Raw genomic sequence first — 18,530 nt, 5'->3', positions numbered from 1 at the left:
TTTTCTAAATGTATCTGCTTGTAAGACAGATAATAATCCTGGTACTGCAATTTCGTCCTATTTAAGGAGGCTCTGTCACTTGTACTTCCCTATCTCCTAGCTAATTTGATAGGCGCTGTCACACTGATAATACTAGTGAAAATTGTGTCCCAAAACGTTTATTATTTCAAAAGTTATGAGCTTTTTTCTAAATATGTAAATGAGGATTTATAAGACAACTGGGAGGTAACAGCAGCGATTCTCCTGAGGTGGGGCTTCCTCCCAGCCTCTGACTCTGTCCTATCAGCAGGATGCTGTTTCACAGCATTAGGAGACAGTCTAGAGGGAAGGGGGATCCATTCAAACAGCCATATCTCGGGCTGTGGACGACCTAGAACCGCGGTTCTGGTGCATATGAAAGGGGAGATTCTAATCTTTCATATGACAGTAGAATCACAGTTCTAGCTGTGACAGAGCCTGAGATATAGCCAGTTGAATACAGAATTGGGAATGAAAGCTGTATACTATAAGATCACACTGTGTTGCTGGACAGGGAAGGGGCAGAAGCTGATTGGACAGCGTCATACAGAAAACATTACACCGCCCAAAGTGAAAAGAAAGAGTCTTGTTTTATAATTCTGGTTATTGATGTGTCTAAAAGTGACAATTCTCCCCATCGGGGAATCGAACCCCGGTCTCCCGCGTGACAGGCGGGGATACTCTCCACTATACTAACGAGGACCTGCTGATACCAGGGCTGTGTGAGTTGCGAGGAGCAGGCCTAGCGGCGGCGCATGTGTGGCCTGAGTGCATTGTGTAAATGGCATATATGTGGAATGGGTCTGTATGGCGTGTCCGATGCGGAGAGTGGTCTTTGTTTTGGTAACTATGCTATGCCCCCACATCCCTGTGCTCGTTATTCACTATTAATCTGACACCACTGAGACCATTCAACAACTCTAATACAGATTAGTGTGCCCCCCTATGATAGGAAAATGAATAAATATGGCAATGACATATTGTCTTCTCTTTATGTGGTAATAACTTTGGAATTCTTTTATTTATCCAAGCATTCTGAGATTGTTTTCTTGTGACACATTGTACTTTATGTAAGAGGTAAAATGTGGTCGATACAATCCGAATCGTAGAGAAAATTGTAGAGAAAATTAGCATTTTTCTAAATGTATCTGCTTGTAAGACAGATAATAATCCTGGTACTGCAATTTCGTCCTATTTAAGGAGGCTCTGTCACTTGTACTTCCCTATCTCCTAGCTAATTTGATAGGCGCTGTCACACTGATAATACTAGTGAAAATTGTGTCCCAAAACGTTTATTATTTCAAAAGTTATGAGCTTTTTTCTAAATATGTAAATGAGGATTTATAAGACAACTGGGAGGTAACAGCAGCGATTCTCCTGAGGTGGGGCTTCCTCCCAGCCTCTGACTCTGTCCTATCAGCAGGATGCTGTTTCACAGCATTAGGAGACAGTCTAGAGGGAAGGGGGATCCATTCAAACAGCCATATCTCGGGCTGTGGACGACCTAGAACCGCGGTTCTGGTGCATATGAAAGGGGAGATTCTAATCTTTCATATGACAGTAGAATCACAGTTCTAGCTGTGACAGAGCCTGAGATATAGCCAGTTGAATACAGAATTGGGAATGAAAGCTGTATACTATAAGATCACACTGTGTTGCTGGACAGGGAAGGGGCAGAAGCTGATTGGACAGCGTCATACAGAAAACATTACACCGCCCAAAGTGAAAAGAAAGAGTCTTGTTTTATAATTCTGGTTATTGATGTGTCTAAAAGTGACAATTCTCCCCGTCGGGGAATCGAACCCCGGTCTCCCGCGTGACAGGCGGGGATACTCTCCACTATACTAACGAGGACCTGCTGATACCAGGGCTGTGTGAGTTGCGAGGAGCAGGCCTAGCGGCGGCGCATGTGTGGCCTGAGTGCATTGTGTAAATGGCATATATGTGGAATGGGTCTGTATGGCGTGTCCGATGCGGAGAGTGGTCTTTGTTTTGGTAACTATGCTATGCCCCCACATCCCTGTGCTCGTTATTCACTATTAATCTGACACCACTGAGACCATTCAACAACTCTAATACAGATTAGTGTGCCCCCCTATGATAGGAAAATGAATAAATATGGCAATGACATATTGTCTTCTCTTTATGTGGTAATAACTTTGGAATTCTTTTATTTATCCAAGCATTCTGAGATTGTTTTCTTGTGACACATTGTACTTTATGTAAGAGGTAAAATGTGGTCGATACAATCCGAATCGTAGAGAAAATTGTAGAGAAAATTAGCATTTTTCTAAATGTATCTGCTTGTAAGACAGATAATAATCCTGGTACTGCAATTTCGTCCTATTTAAAGAGGCTCTGTCACTTGTACTTCCCTATCTCCTAGCTAATTTGATAGGCGCTGTCACACTGATAATACTAGTGAAAATTGTGTCCCAAAACGTTTATTATTTCAAAAGTTATGAGCTTTTTTCTAAATATGTAAATGAGGATTTATAAGACAACTGGGAGGTAACAGCAGCGATTCTCCTGAGGTGGGGCTTCCTCCCAGCCTCTGACTCTGTCCTATCAGCAGGATGCTGTTTCACAGCATTAGGAGACAGTCTAGAGGGAAGGGGGATCCATTCAAACAGCCATATCTCGGGCTGTGGACGACCTAGAACCGCGGTTCTGGTGGCATATGAAAGGGGAGATTCCAATCTTTCATATGACAGTAGAATCACAGTTCTAGCTGTGACAGAGCCTGAGATATAGCCAGTTGAATACAGAATTGGGAATGAAAGCTGTATACTATAAGATCACACTGTGTTGCTGGACAGGGAAGGGGCAGAAGCTGATTGGACAGCGTCATACAGAAAACATTACACCGCCCAAAGTGAAAAGAAAGAGTCTTGTTTTATAATTCTGGTTATTGATGTGTCTAAAAGTGACAATTCTCCCCGTCGGGGAATCGAACCCCGGTCTCCCGCGTGACAGGCGGGGATACTCTCCACTATACTAACGAGGACCTGCTGATACCAGGGCTGTGTGAGTTGCGTGGAGCAGGCCTAGCGGCGGCGCATGTGTGGCCTGAGTGCATTGTGTAAATGGCATATATGTGGAATGGGTCTGTATGGCGTGTCCGATGCGGAGAGTGGTCTTTGTTTTGGTAACTATGCTATGCCCCCACATCCCTGTGCTCGTTATTCACTATTAATCTGACACCACTGAGACCATTCAACAACTCTAATACAGATTAGTGTGCCCCCCTATGATAGGAAAATGAATAAATATGGCAATGACATATTGTCTTCTCTTTATGTGGTAATAACTTTGGAATTCTTTTATTTATCCAAGCATTCTGAGATTGTTTTCTTGTGACACATTGTACTTTATGTAAGAGGTAAAATGTGGTCGATACAATCCGAATCGTAGAGAAAATTGTAGAGAAAATTAGCATTTTTCTAAATGTATCTGCTTGTAAGACAGATAATAATCCTGGTACTGCAATTTCGTCCTATTTAAAGAGGCTCTGTCACTTGTACTTCCCTATCTCCTAGCTAATTTGATAGGCGCTGTCACACTGATAATACTAGTGAAAATTGTGTCCCAAAACGTTTATTATTTCAAAAGTTATGAGCTTTTTTCTAAATATGTAAATGAGGATTTATAAGACAACTGGGAGGTAACAGCAGCGATTCTGCTGAGGTGGGGCTTCCTCCCAGCCTCTGACTCTGTCCTATCAGCAGGATGCTGTTTCACAGCATTAGGAGACAGTCTAGAGGGAAGGGGGATCCATTCAAACAGCCATATCTCGGGCTGTGGACGACCTAGAACCGCGGTTCTGGTGGCATATGAAAGGGGAGATTCCAATCTTTCATATGACAGTAGAATCACAGTTCTAGCTGTGACAGAGCCTGAGATATAGCCAGTTGAATACAGAATTGGGAATGAAAGCTGTATACTATAAGATCACACTGTGTTGCTGGACAGGGAAGGGGCAGAAGCTGATTGGACAGCGTCATACAGAAAACATTACACCGCCCAAAGTGAAAAGAAAGAGTCTTGTTTTATAATTCTGGTTATTGATGTGTCTAAAAGTGACAATTCTCCCCGTCGGGGAATCGAACCCCGGTTTCCCACGTGACAGGCGGGGATACTCTCCACTATACTAACGAGGACCTGCTGATACCACGGCTGTGTGAGTTGCGTGGAGCAGGCCTAGCGGCGGCGCATGTGTGGCCTGAGTGCATTGTGTAAATGGCATATATGTGGAATGGGTCTGTATGGCGTGTCCGATGCGGAGAGTGGTCTTTGTTTTGGTAACTATGCTATGCCCCCACATCCCTGTGCTCGTTATTCACTATTAATCTGACACCACTGAGACCATTCAACAACTCTAATACAGATTAGTGTGCCCCCCTATGATAGGAAAATGAATAAATATGGCAATGACATATTGTCTTCTCTTTATGTGGTAATAACTTTGGAATTCTTTTATTTATCCAAGCATTCTGAGATTGTTTTCTTGTGACACTTTGTACTTTATGTAAGAGGTAAAATGTGGTCGATACAATCCGAATCGTAGAGAAAATTGTAGAGAAAATTAGCATTTTTCTAAATGTATCTGCTTGTAAGACAGATAATAATCCTGGTACTGCAATTTCGTCCTATTTAAAGAGGCTCTGTCACTTGTACTTCCCTATCTCCTAGCTAATTTGATAGGCGCTGTCACACTGATAATACTAGTGAAAATTGTGTCCCAAAACGTTTATTATTTCAAAAGTTATGAGCTTTTTTCTAAATATGTAAATGAGGATTTATAAGACAACTGGGAGGTAACAGCAGCGATTCTGCTGAGGTGGGGCTTCCTCCCAGCCTCTGACTCTGTCCTATCAGCAGGATGCTGTTTCACAGCATTAGGAGACAGTCTAGAGGGAAGGGGGATCCATTCAAACAGCCATATCTCGGGCTGTGGACGACCTAGAACCGCGGTTCTGGTGCATATGAAAGGGGAGATTCTAATCTTTCATATGACAGTAGAATCACAGTTCTAGCTGTGACAGAGCCTGAGATATAGCCAGTTGAATACAGAATTGGGAATGAAAGCTGTATACTATAAGATCACACTGTGTTGCTGGACAGGGAAGGGGCAGAAGCTGATTGGACAGCGTCATACAGAAAACATTACACCGCCCAAAGTGAAAAGAAAGAGTCTTGTTTTATAATTCTGGTTATTGATGTGTCTAAAAGTGACAATTCTCCCCGTCGGGGAATCGAACCCCGGTCTCCCGCGTGACAGGCGGGGATACTCTCCACTATACTAACGAGGACCTGCTGATACCAGGGCTGTGTGAGTTGCGAGGAGCAGGCCTAGCGGCGGCGCATGTGTGGCCTGAGTGCATTGTGTAAATGGCATATATGTGGAATGGGTCTGTATGGCGTGTCCGATGCGGAGAGTGGTCTTTGTTTTGGTAACTATGCTATGCCCCCACATCCCTGTGCTCGTTATTCACTATTAATCTGACACCACTGAGACCATTCAACAACTCTAATACAGATTAGTGTGCCCCCCTATGATAGGAAAATGAATAAATATGGCAATGACATATTGTCTTCTCTTTATGTGGTAATAACTTTGGAATTCTTTTATTTATCCAAGCATTCTGAGATTGTTTTCTTGTGACACATTGTACTTTATGTAAGAGGTAAAATGTGGTCGATACAATCCGAATCGTAGAGAAAATTGTAGAGAAAATTAGCATTTTTCTAAATGTATCTGCTTGTAAGACAGATAATAATCCTGGTACTGCAATTTCGTCCTATTTAAAGAGGCTCTGTCACTTGTACTTCCCTATCTCCTAGCTAATTTGATAGGCGCTGTCACACTGATAATACTAGTGAAAATTGTGTCCCAAAACGTTTATTATTTCAAAAGTTATGAGCTTTTTTCTAAATATGTAAATGAGGATTTATAAGACAACTGGGAGGTAACAGCAGCGATTCTCCTGAGGTGGGGCTTCCTCCCAGCCTCTGACTCTGTCCTATCAGCAGGATGCTGTTTCACAGCATTAGGAGACAGTCTAGAGGGAAGGGGGATCCATTCAAACAGCCATATCTCGGGCTGTGGACGACCTAGAACCGCGGTTCTGGTGGCATATGAAAGGGGAGATTCCAATCTTTCATATGACAGTAGAATCACAGTTCTAGCTGTGACAGAGCCTGAGATATAGCCAGTTGAATACAGAATTGGGAATGAAAGCTGTATACTATAAGATCACACTGTGTTGCTGGACAGGGAAGGGTGCAGAAGCTGATTGGACAGCGTCATACAGAAAACATTACACCGCCCAAAGTGAAAAGAAAGAGTCTTGTTTTATAATTCTGGTTATTGATGTGTCTAAAAGTGACAATTCTCCCCGTCGGGGAATCGAACCCCAGTCTCCCGCGTGACAGGCGGGGATACTCTCCACTATACTAACAAGGACCTGCTGATACCAGGGTTGTGTGAGTTGCGTGGAGCAGGCCTAGCGGCGGCGCATGTGTGGCCTGAGTGCATTGTGTAAATGGCATATATGTGGAATGGGTCTGTATGGCGTGTCCGATGCGGAGAGTGGTCTTTGTTTTGGTAACTATGCTATGCCCCCACATCCCTGTGCTCGTTATTCACTATTAATCTGACACCACTGAGACCATTCAACAACTCTAATACAGATTAGTGTGCCCCCCTATGATAGGAAAATGAATAAATATGGCAATGACATATTGTCTTCTCTTTATGTGGTAATAACTTTGGAATTCTTTTATTTATCCAAGCATTCTGAGATTGTTTTCTTGTGACACATTGTACTTTATGTAAGAGGTAAAATGTGGTCGATACAATCCGAATCGTAGAGAAAATTGTAGAGAAAATTAGCATTTTTCTAAATGTATCTGCTTGTAAGACAGATAATAATCCTGGTACTGCAATTTCGTCCTATTTAAAGAGGCTCTGTCACTTGTACTTCCCTATCTCCTAGCTAATTTGATAGGCGCTGTCACACTGATAATACTAGTGAAAATTGTGTCCCAAAACGTTTATTATTTCAAAAGTTATGAGCTTTTTTCTAAATATGTAAATGAGGATTTATAAGACAACTGGGAGGTAACAGCAGCGATTCTCCTGAGGTGGGGCTTCCTCCCAGCCTCTGACTCTGTCCTATCAGCAGGATGCTGTTTCACAGCATTAGGAGACAGTCTAGAGGGAAGGGGGATCCATTCAAACAGCCATATCTCGGGCTGTGGACGACCTAGAACCGCGGTTCTGGTGGCATATGAAAGGGGAGATTCCAATCTTTCATATGACAGTAGAATCACAGTTCTAGCTGTGACAGAGCCTGAGATATAGCCAGTTGAATACAGAATTGGGAATGAAAGCTGTATACTATAAGATCACACTGTGTTGCTGGACAGGGAAGGGGCAGAAGCTGATTGGACAGCGTCATACAGAAAACATTACACCGCCCAAAGTGAAAAGAAAGAGTCTTGTTTTATAATTCTGGTTATTGATGTGTCTAAAAGTGACAATTCTCCCCGTCGGGGAATCGAACCCCGGTCTCCCGCGTGACAGGCGGGGATACTCTCCACTATACTAACGAGGACCTGCTGATACCAGGGCTGTGTGAGTTGCGTGGAGCAGGCCTAGCGGCGGCGCATGTGTGGCCTGAGTGCATTGTGTAAATGGCATATATGTGGAATGGGTCTGTATGGCGTGTCCGATGCGGAGAGTGGTCTTTGTTTTGGTAACTATGCTATGCCCCCACATCCCTGTGCTCGTTATTCACTATTAATCTGACACCACTGAGACCATTCAACAACTCTAATACAGATTAGTGTGCCCCCCTATGATAGGAAAATGAATAAATATGGCAATGACATATTGTCTTCTCTTTATGTGGTAATAACTTTGGAATTCTTTTATTTATCCAAGCATTCTGAGATTGTTTTCTTGTGACACATTGTACTTTATGTAAGAGGTAAAATGTGGTCGATACAATCCGAATCGTAGAGAAAATTGTAGAGAAAATTAGCATTTTTCTAAATGTATCTGCTTGTAAGACAGATAATAATCCTGGTACTGCAATTTCGTCCTATTTAAAGAGGCTCTGTCACTTGTACTTCCCTATCTCCTAGCTAATTTGATAGGCGCTGTCACACTGATAATACTAGTGAAAATTGTGTCCCAAAACGTTTATTATTTCAAAAGTTATGAGCTTTTTTCTAAATATGTAAATGAGGATTTATAAGACAACTGGGAGGTAACAGCAGCGATTCTGCTGAGGTGGGGCTTCCTCCCAGCCTCTGACTCTGTCCTATCAGCAGGATGCTGTTTCACAGCATTAGGAGACAGTCTAGAGGGAAGGGGGATCCATTCAAACAGCCATATCTCGGGCTGTGGACGACCTAGAACCGCGGTTCTGGTGGCATATGAAAGGGGAGATTCCAATCTTTCATATGACAGTAGAATCACAGTTCTAGCTGTGACAGAGCCTGAGATATAGCCAGTTGAATACAGAATTGGGAATGAAAGCTGTATACTATAAGATCACACTGTGTTGCTGGACAGGGAAGGGGCAGAAGCTGATTGGACAGCGTCATACAGAAAACATTACACCGCCCAAAGTGAAAAGAAAGAGTCTTGTTTTATAATTCTGGTTATTGATGTGTCTAAAAGTGACAATTCTCCCCGTCGGGGAATCGAACCCCGGTTTCCCACGTGACAGGCGGGGATACTCTCCACTATACTAACGAGGACCTGCTGATACCACGGCTGTGTGAGTTGCGTGGAGCAGGCCTAGCGGCGGCGCATGTGTGGCCTGAGTGCATTGTGTAAATGGCATATATGTGGAATGGGTCTGTATGGCGTGTCCGATGCGGAGAGTGGTCTTTGTTTTGGTAACTATGCTATGCCCCCACATCCCTGTGCTCGTTATTCACTATTAATCTGACACCACTGAGACCATTCAACAACTCTAATACAGATTAGTGTGCCCCCCTATGATAGGAAAATGAATAAATATGGCAATGACATATTGTCTTCTCTTTATGTGGTAATAACTTTGGAATTCTTTTATTTATCCAAGCATTCTGAGATTGTTTTCTTGTGACACTTTGTACTTTATGTAAGAGGTAAAATGTGGTCGATACAATCCGAATCGTAGAGAAAATTGTAGAGAAAATTAGCATTTTTCTAAATGTATCTGCTTGTAAGACAGATAATAATCCTGGTACTGCAATTTCGTCCTATTTAAAGAGGCTCTGTCACTTGTACTTCCCTATCTCCTAGCTAATTTGATAGGCGCTGTCACACTGATAATACTAGTGAAAATTGTGTCCCAAAACGTTTATTATTTCAAAAGTTATGAGCTTTTTTCTAAATATGTAAATGAGGATTTATAAGACAACTGGGAGGTAACAGCAGCGATTCTGCTGAGGTGGGGCTTCCTCCCAGCCTCTGACTCTGTCCTATCAGCAGGATGCTGTTTCACAGCATTAGGAGACAGTCTAGAGGGAAGGGGGATCCATTCAAACAGCCATATCTCGGGCTGTGGACGACCTAGAACCGCGGTTCTGGTGCATATGAAAGGGGAGATTCTAATCTTTCATATGACAGTAGAATCACAGTTCTAGCTGTGACAGAGCCTGAGATATAGCCAGTTGAATACAGAATTGGGAATGAAAGCTGTATACTATAAGATCACACTGTGTTGCTGGACAGGGAAGGGGCAGAAGCTGATTGGACAGCGTCATACAGAAAACATTACACCGCCCAAAGTGAAAAGAAAGAGTCTTGTTTTATAATTCTGGTTATTGATGTGTCTAAAAGTGACAATTCTCCCCGTCGGGGAATCGAACCCCGGTCTCCCGCGTGACAGGCGGGGATACTCTCCACTATACTAACGAGGACCTGCTGATACCAGGGCTGTGTGAGTTGCGAGGAGCAGGCCTAGCGGCGGCGCATGTGTGGCCTGAGTGCATTGTGTAAATGGCATATATGTGGAATGGGTCTGTATGGCGTGTCCGATGCGGAGAGTGGTCTTTGTTTTGGTAACTATGCTATGCCCCCACATCCCTGTGCTCGTTATTCACTATTAATCTGACACCACTGAGACCATTCAACAACTCTAATACAGATTAGTGTGCCCCCCTATGATAGGAAAATGAATAAATATGGCAATGACATATTGTCTTCTCTTTATGTGGTAATAACTTTGGAATTCTTTTATTTATCCAAGCATTCTGAGATTGTTTTCTTGTGACACATTGTACTTTATGTAAGAGGTAAAATGTGGTCGATACAATCCGAATCGTAGAGAAAATTGTAGAGAAAATTAGCATTTTTCTAAATGTATCTGCTTGTAAGACAGATAATAATCCTGGTACTGCAATTTCGTCCTATTTAAAGAGGCTCTGTCACTTGTACTTCCCTATCTCCTAGCTAATTTGATAGGCGCTGTCACACTGATAATACTAGTGAAAATTGTGTCCCAAAACGTTTATTATTTCAAAAGTTATGAGCTTTTTTCTAAATATGTAAATGAGGATTTATAAGACAACTGGGAGGTAACAGCAGCGATTCTCCTGAGGTGGGGCTTCCTCCCAGCCTCTGACTCTGTCCTATCAGCAGGATGCTGTTTCACAGCATTAGGAGACAGTCTAGAGGGAAGGGGGATCCATTCAAACAGCCATATCTCGGGCTGTGGACGACCTAGAACCGCGGTTCTGGTGGCATATGAAAGGGGAGATTCCAATCTTTCATATGACAGTAGAATCACAGTTCTAGCTGTGACAGAGCCTGAGATATAGCCAGTTGAATACAGAATTGGGAATGAAAGCTGTATACTATAAGATCACACTGTGTTGCTGGACAGGGAAGGGTGCAGAAGCTGATTGGACAGCGTCATACAGAAAACATTACACCGCCCAAAGTGAAAAGAAAGAGTCTTGTTTTATAATTCTGGTTATTGATGTGTCTAAAAGTGACAATTCTCCCCGTCGGGGAATCGAACCCCAGTCTCCCGCGTGACAGGCGGGGATACTCTCCACTATACTAACAAGGACCTGCTGATACCAGGGTTGTGTGAGTTGCGTGGAGCAGGCCTAGCGGCGGCGCATGTGTGGCCTGAGTGCATTGTGTAAATGGCATATATGTGGAATGGGTCTGTATGGCGTGTCCGATGCGGAGAGTGGTCTTTGTTTTGGTAACTATGCTATGCCCCCACATCCCTGTGCTCGTTATTCACTATTAATCTGACACCACTGAGACCATTCAACAACTCTAATACAGATTAGTGTGCCCCCCTATGATAGGAAAATGAATAAATATGGCAATGACATATTGTCTTCTCTTTATGTGGTAATAACTTTGGAATTCTTTTATTTATCCAAGCATTCTGAGATTGTTTTCTTGTGACACATTGTACTTTATGTAAGAGGTAAAATGTGGTCGATACAATCCGAATCGTAGAGAAAATTGTAGAGAAAATTAGCATTTTTCTAAATGTATCTGCTTGTAAGACAGATAATAATCCTGGTACTGCAATTTCGTCCTATTTAAAGAGGCTCTGTCACTTGTACTTCCCTATCTCCTAGCTAATTTGATAGGCGCTGTCACACTGATAATACTAGTGAAAATTGTGTCCCAAAACGTTTATTATTTCAAAAGTTATGAGCTTTTTTCTAAATATGTAAATGAGGATTTATAAGACAACTGGGAGGTAACAGCAGCGATTCTCCTGAGGTGGGGCTTCCTCCCAGCCTCTGACTCTGTCCTATCAGCAGGATGCTGTTTCACAGCATTAGGAGACAGTCTAGAGGGAAGGGGGATCCATTCAAACAGCCATATCTCGGGCTGTGGACGACCTAGAACCGCGGTTCTGGTGGCATATGAAAGGGGAGATTCCAATCTTTCATATGACAGTAGAATCACAGTTCTAGCTGTGACAGAGCCTGAGATATAGCCAGTTGAATACAGAATTGGGAATGAAAGCTGTATACTATAAGATCACACTGTGTTGCTGGACAGGGAAGGGGCAGAAGCTGATTGGACAGCGTCATACAGAAAACATTACACCGCCCAAAGTGAAAAGAAAGAGTCTTGTTTTATAATTCTGGTTATTGATGTGTCTAAAAGTGACAATTCTCCCCGTCGGGGAATCGAACCCCGGTCTCCCGCGTGACAGGCGGGGATACTCTCCACTATACTAACGAGGACCTGCTGATACCAGGGCTGTGTGAGTTGCGTGGAGCAGGCCTAGCGGCGGCGCATGTGTGGCCTGAGTGCATTGTGTAAATGGCATATATGTGGAATGGGTCTGTATGGCGTGTCCGATGCGGAGAGTGGTCTTTGTTTTGGTAACTATGCTATGCCCCCACATCCCTGTGCTCGTTATTCACTATTAATCTGACACCACTGAGACCATTCAACAACTCTAATACAGATTAGTGTGCCCCCCTATGATAGGAAAATGAATAAATATGGCAATGACATATTGTCTTCTCTTTATGTGGTAATAACTTTGGAATTCTTTTATTTATCCAAGCATTCTGAGATTGTTTTCTTGTGACACATTGTACTTTATGTAAGAGGTAAAATGTGGTCGATACAATCCGAATCGTAGAGAAAATTGTAGAGAAAATTAGCATTTTTCTAAATGTATCTGCTTGTAAGACAGATAATAATCCTGGTACTGCAATTTCGTCCTATTTAAAGAGGCTCTGTCACTTGTACTTCCCTATCTCCTAGCTAATTTGATAGGCGCTGTCACACTGATAATACTAGTGAAAATTGTGTCCCAAAACGTTTATTATTTCAAAAGTTATGAGCTTTTTTCTAAATATGTAAATGAGGATTTATAAGACAACTGGGAGGTAACAGCAGCGATTCTGCTGAGGTGGGGCTTCCTCCCAGCCTCTGACTCTGTCCTATCAGCAGGATGCTGTTTCACAGCATTAGGAGACAGTCTAGAGGGAAGGGGGATCCATTCAAACAGCCATATCTCGGGCTGTGGACGACCTAGAACCGCGGTTCTGGTGGCATATGAAAGGGGAGATTCCAATCTTTCATATGACAGTAGAATCACAGTTCTAGCTGTGACAGAGCCTGAGATATAGCCAGTTGAATACAGAATTGGGAATGAAAGCTGTATACTATAAGATCACACTGTGTTGCTGGACAGGGAAGGGGCAGAAGCTGATTGGACAGCGTCATACAGAAAACATTACACCGCCCAAAGTGAAAAGAAAGAGTCTTGTTTTATAATTCTGGTTATTGATGTGTCTAAAAGTGACAATTCTCCCCGTCGGGGAATCGAACCCCGGTCTCCCGCGTGACAGGCGGGGATACTCTCCACTATACTAACGAGGACCTGCTGATACCAGGGCTGTGTGAGTTGCGTGGAGCAGGCCTAGCGGCGGCGCATGTGTGGCCTGAGTGCATTGTGTAAATGGCATATATGTGGAATGGGTCTGTATGGCGTGTCCGATGCGGAGAGTGGTCTTTGTTTTGGTAACTATGCTATGCCCCCACATCCCTGTGCTCGTTATTCACTATTAATCTGACACCACTGAGACCATTCAACAACTCTAATACAGATTAGTGTGCCCCCCTATGATAGGAAAATGAATAAATATGGCAATGACATATTGTCTTCTCTTTATGTGGTAATAACTTTGGAATTCTTTTATTTATCCAAGCATTCTGAGATTGTTTTCTTGTGACACATTGTACTTTATGTAAGAGGTAAAATGTGGTCGATACAATCCGAATCGTAGAGAAAATTGTAGAGAAAATTAGCATTTTTCTAAATGTATCTGCTTGTAAGACAGATAATAATCCTGGTACTGCAATTTCGTCCTATTTAAAGAGGCTCTGTCACTTGTACTTCCCTATCTCCTAGCTAATTTGATAGGCGCTGTCACACTGATAATACTAGTGAAAATTGTGTCCCAAAACGTTTATTATTTCAAAAGTTATGAGCTTTTTTCTAAATATGTAAATGAGGATTTATAAGACAACTGGGAGGTAACAGCAGCGATTCTGCTGAGGTGGGGCTTCCTCCCAGCCTCTGACTCTGTCCTATCAGCAGGATGCTGTTTCACAGCATTAGGAGACAGTCTAGAGGGAAGGGGGATCCATTCAAACAGCCATATCTCGGGCTGTGGACGACCTAGAACCGCGGTTCTGGTGGCATATGAAAGGGGAGATTCCAATCTTTCATATGACAGTAGAATCACAGTTCTAGCTGTGACAGAGCCTGAGATATAGCCAGTTGAATACAGAATTGGGAATGAAAGCTGTATACTATAAGATCACACTGTGTTGCTGGACAGGGAAGGGGCAGAAGCTGATTGGACAGCGTCATACAGAAAACATTACACCGCCCAAAGTGAAAAGAAAGAGTCTTGTTTTATAATTCTGGTTATTGATGTGTCTAAAAGTGACAATTCTCCCCGTCGGGGAATCGAACCCCGGTTTCCCACGTGACAGGCGGGGATACTCTCCACTATACTAACGAGGACCTGCTGATACCACGGCTGTGTGAGTTGCGTGGAGCAGGCCTAGCGGCGGCGCATGTGTGGCCTGAGTGCATTGTGTAAATGGCATATATGTGGAATGGGTCTGTATGGCGTGTCCGATGCGGAGAGTGGTCTTTGTTTTGGTAACTATGCTATGCCCCCACATCCCTGTGCTCGTTATTCACTATTAATCTGACACCACTGAGACCATTCAACAACTCTAATACAGATTAGTGTGCCCCCCTATGATAGGAAAATGAATAAATATGGCAATGACATATTGTCTTCTCTTTATGTGGTAATAACTTTGGAATTCTTTTATTTATCCAAGCATTCTGAGATTGTTTTCTTGTGACACTTTGTACTTTATGTAAGAGGTAAAATGTGGTCGATACAATCCGAATCGTAGAGAAAATTGTAGAGAAAATTAGCATTTTTCTAAATGTATCTGCTTGTAAGACAGATAATAATCCTGGTACTGCAATTTCGTCCTATTTAAAGAGGCTCTGTCACTTGTACTTCCCTATCTCCTAGCTAATTTGATAGGCGCTGTCACACTGATAATACTAGTGAAAATTGTGTCCCAAAACGTTTATTATTTCAAAAGTTATGAGCTTTTTTCTAAATATGTAAATGAGGATTTATAAGACAACTGGGAGGTAACAGCAGCGATTCTGCTGAGGTGGGGCTTCCTCCCAGCCTCTGACTCTGTCCTATCAGCAGGATGCTGTTTCACAGCATTAGGAGACAGTCTAGAGGGAAGGGGGATCCATTCAAACAGCCATATCTCGGGCTGTGGACGACCTAGAACCGCGGTTCTGGTGGCATATGAAAGGGGAGATTCCAATCTTTCATATGACAGTAGAATCACAGTTCTAGCTGTGACAGAGCCTGAGATATAGCCAGTTGAATACAGAATTGGGAATGAAAGCTGTATACTATAAGATCACACTGTGTTGCTGGACAGGGAAGGGGCAGAAGCTGATTGGACAGCGTCATACAGAAAACATTACACCGCCCAAAGTGAAAAGAAAGAGTCTTGTTTTATAATTCTGGTTATTGATGTGTCTAAAAGGGACAATTCTCCCCGTCGGGGAATCGAACCCCGGTTTCCCACGTGACAGGCGGGGATACTCTCCACTATACTAACGAGGACCTGCTGATACCACGGCTGTGTGAGTTGCGTGGAGCAGGCCTAGCGGCGGCGCATGTGTGGCCTGAGTGCATTGTGTAAATGGCATATATGTGGAATGGGTCTGTATGGCGTGTCCGATGCGGAGAGTGGTCTTTGTTTTGGTAACTATGCTATGCCCCCACATCCCTGTGCTCGTTATTCACTATTAATCTGACACCACTGAGACCATTCAACAACTCTAATACAGATTAGTGTGCCCCCCTATGATAGGAAAATGAATAAATATGGCAATGACATATTGTCTTCTCTTTATGTGGTAATAACTTTGGAATTCTTTTATTTATCCAAGCATTCTGAGATTGTTTTCTTGTGACACTTTGTACTTTATGTAAGAGGTAAAATGTGGTCGATACAATCCGAATCGTAGAGAAAATTGTAGAGAAAATTAGCATTTTTCTAAATGTATCTGCTTGTAAGACAGATAATAATCCTGGTACTGCAATTTCGTCCTATTTAAAGAGGCTCTGTCACTTGTACTTCCCTATCTCCTAGCTAATTTGATAGGCGCTGTCACACTGATAATACTAGTGAAAATTGTGTCCCAAAACGTTTATTATTTCAAAAGTTATGAGCTTTTTTCTAAATATGTAAATGAGGATTTATAAGACAACTGGGAGGTAACAGCAGCGATTCTGCTGAGGTGGGGCTTCCTCCCAGCCTCTGACTCTGTCCTATCAGCAGGATGCTGTTTCACAGCATTAGGAGACAGTCTAGAGGGAAGGGGGATCCATTCAAACAGCCATATCTCGGGCTGTGGACGACCTAGAACCGCGGTTCTGGTGGCATATGAAAGGGGAGATTCCAATCTTTCATATGACAGTAGAATCACAGTTCTAGCTGTGACAGAGCCTGAGATATAGCCAGTTGAATACAGAATTGGGAATGAAAGCTGTATACTATAAGATCACACTGTGTTGCTGGACAGGGAAGGGGCAGAAGCTGATTGGACAGCGTCATACAGAAAACATTACACCGCCCAAAGTGAAAAGAAAGAGTCTTGTTTTATAATTCTGGTTATTGATGTGTCTAAAAGGGACAATTCTCCCCGTCGGGGAATCGAACCCCGGTTTCCCACGTGACAGGCGGGGATACTCTCCACTATACTAACGAGGACCTGCTGATACCACGGCTGTGTGAGTTGCGTGGAGCAGGCCTAGCGGCGGCGCATGTGTGGCCTGAGTGCATTGTGTAAATGGCATATATGTGGAATGGGTCTGTATGGCGTGTCCGATGCGGAGAGTGGTCTTTGTTTTGGTAACTATGCTATGCCCCCACATCCCTGTGCTCGTTATTCACTATTAATCTGACACCACTGAGACCATTCAACAACTCTAATACAGATTAGTGTGCCCCCCTATGATAGGAAAATGAATAAATATGGCAATGACATATTGTCTTCTCTTTATGTGGTAATAACTTTGGAATTCTTTTATTTATCCAAGCATTCTGAGATTGTTTTCTTGTGACACTTTGTACTTTATGTAAGAGGTAAAATGTGGTCGATACAATCCGAATCGTAGAGAAAATTGTAGAGAAAATTAGCATTTTTCTAAATGTATCTGCTTGTAAGACAGATAATAATCCTGGTACTGCAATTTCGTCCTATTTAAAGAGGCTCTGTCACTTGTACTTCCCTATCTCCTAGCTAATTTGATAGGCGCTGTCACACTGATAATACTAGTGAAAATTGTGTCCCAAAACGTTTATTATTTCAAAAGTTATGAGCTTTTTTCTAAATATGTAAATGAGGATTTATAAGACAACTGGGAGGTAACAGCAGCGATTCTGCTGAGGTGGGGCTTCCTCCCAGCCTCTGACTCTGTCCTATCAGCAGGATGCTGTTTCACAGCATTAGGAGACAGTCTAGAGGGAAGGGGGATCCATTCAAACAGCCATATCTCGGGCTGTGGACGACCTAGAACCGCGGTTCTGGTGGCATATGAAAGGGGAGATTCCAATCTTTCATATGACAGTAGAATCACAGTTCTAGCTGTGACAGAGCCTGAGATATAGCCAGTTGAATACAGAATTGGGAATGAAAGCTGTATACTATAAGATCACACTGTGTTGCTAGACAGGGAAGGGGCAGAAGCTGATTGGACAGCGTCATACAGAAAACATTACACCGCCCAAAGTGAAAAGAAAGAGTCTTGTTTTATAATTCTGGTTATTGATGTGTCTAAAAGTGACAATTCTCCCCGTCGGGGAATCGAACCCCGGTCTCCCGCGTGACAGGCGGGGATACTCTCCACTATACTAACGAGGACCTGCTGATACCACGGCTGTGTGAGTTGCGTGGAGCAGGCCTAGCGGCGGCGCATGTGTGGCCTGAGTGCATTGTGTAAATGGCATATATGTGGAATGGGTCTGTATGGCGTGTCCGATGCGGAGAGTGGTCTTTGTTTTGGTAACTATGCTATGCCCCCACATCCCTGTGCTCGTTATTCACTATTAATCTGACACCACTGAGACCATTCAACAACTCTAATACAGATTAGTGTGCCCCCCTATGATAGGAAAATTAATAAATATGGCAATGACATATTGTCTTCTCTTTATGTGGTAATAACTTTGGAATTCTTTTATTTATCCAAGCATTCTGAGATTGTTTTCTTGTGACACTTTGTACTTTATGTAAGAGGTAAAATGTGGTCGATACAATCCGAATCGTAGAGAAAATTGTAGAGAAAATTAGCATTTTTCTAAATGTATCTGCTTGTAAGACAGATAATAATCCTGGTACTGCAATTTCGTCCTATTTAAAGAGGCTCTGTCACTTGTA

At 42.9% G+C, this 18,530-nt stretch overlaps 9 non-coding genes across 9 annotated transcripts; all 9 read right to left on the bottom strand.

Moving 5' to 3' along the window:
• Positions 1-648: 648 nt before the first annotated feature.
• On the bottom strand, positions 649-720 carry TRNAD-GUC (transfer RNA aspartic acid (anticodon GUC)). The gene has a single exon. It is a non-coding gene; the product is annotated as a tRNA-Asp (tRNA).
• A 1,080-nt stretch (positions 721-1,800) lies between these two features.
• On the bottom strand, positions 1,801-1,872 carry TRNAD-GUC (transfer RNA aspartic acid (anticodon GUC)). Its single transcript has one exon. It is a non-coding gene; the product is annotated as a tRNA-Asp (tRNA).
• Positions 1,873-2,953: 1,081 nt separating this feature from the next.
• TRNAD-GUC (transfer RNA aspartic acid (anticodon GUC)) lies at positions 2,954-3,025 on the bottom strand. Its single transcript has one exon. It is a non-coding gene; the product is annotated as a tRNA-Asp (tRNA).
• Positions 3,026-5,258: 2,233 nt separating this feature from the next.
• On the bottom strand, positions 5,259-5,330 carry TRNAD-GUC (transfer RNA aspartic acid (anticodon GUC)). Its single transcript has one exon. It is a non-coding gene; the product is annotated as a tRNA-Asp (tRNA).
• Positions 5,331-7,565: 2,235 nt separating this feature from the next.
• TRNAD-GUC (transfer RNA aspartic acid (anticodon GUC)) lies at positions 7,566-7,637 on the bottom strand. Its single transcript has one exon. It is a non-coding gene; the product is annotated as a tRNA-Asp (tRNA).
• A 2,233-nt stretch (positions 7,638-9,870) lies between these two features.
• TRNAD-GUC (transfer RNA aspartic acid (anticodon GUC)) lies at positions 9,871-9,942 on the bottom strand. The gene has a single exon. It is a non-coding gene; the product is annotated as a tRNA-Asp (tRNA).
• Positions 9,943-12,177: 2,235 nt separating this feature from the next.
• Positions 12,178-12,249, bottom strand: TRNAD-GUC (transfer RNA aspartic acid (anticodon GUC)). Its single transcript has one exon. It is a non-coding gene; the product is annotated as a tRNA-Asp (tRNA).
• Positions 12,250-13,330: 1,081 nt separating this feature from the next.
• TRNAD-GUC (transfer RNA aspartic acid (anticodon GUC)) lies at positions 13,331-13,402 on the bottom strand. Its single transcript has one exon. It is a non-coding gene; the product is annotated as a tRNA-Asp (tRNA).
• A 4,540-nt stretch (positions 13,403-17,942) lies between these two features.
• Positions 17,943-18,014, bottom strand: TRNAD-GUC (transfer RNA aspartic acid (anticodon GUC)). The gene has a single exon. It is a non-coding gene; the product is annotated as a tRNA-Asp (tRNA).
• Positions 18,015-18,530: the final 516 nt, after the last annotated feature.

This window comes from Rhinoderma darwinii (genome assembly GCF_050947455.1).
Source record: "Rhinoderma darwinii isolate aRhiDar2 chromosome 3 unlocalized genomic scaffold, aRhiDar2.hap1 SUPER_3_unloc_12, whole genome shotgun sequence".
In the NCBI taxonomy this organism is placed as follows: Eukaryota; Metazoa; Chordata; class Amphibia; order Anura; family Rhinodermatidae; genus Rhinoderma; species Rhinoderma darwinii.
Note: the sequence above shows the minus strand (reverse complement) of the source record. Positions and strands in the feature narration are given on the sequence as shown.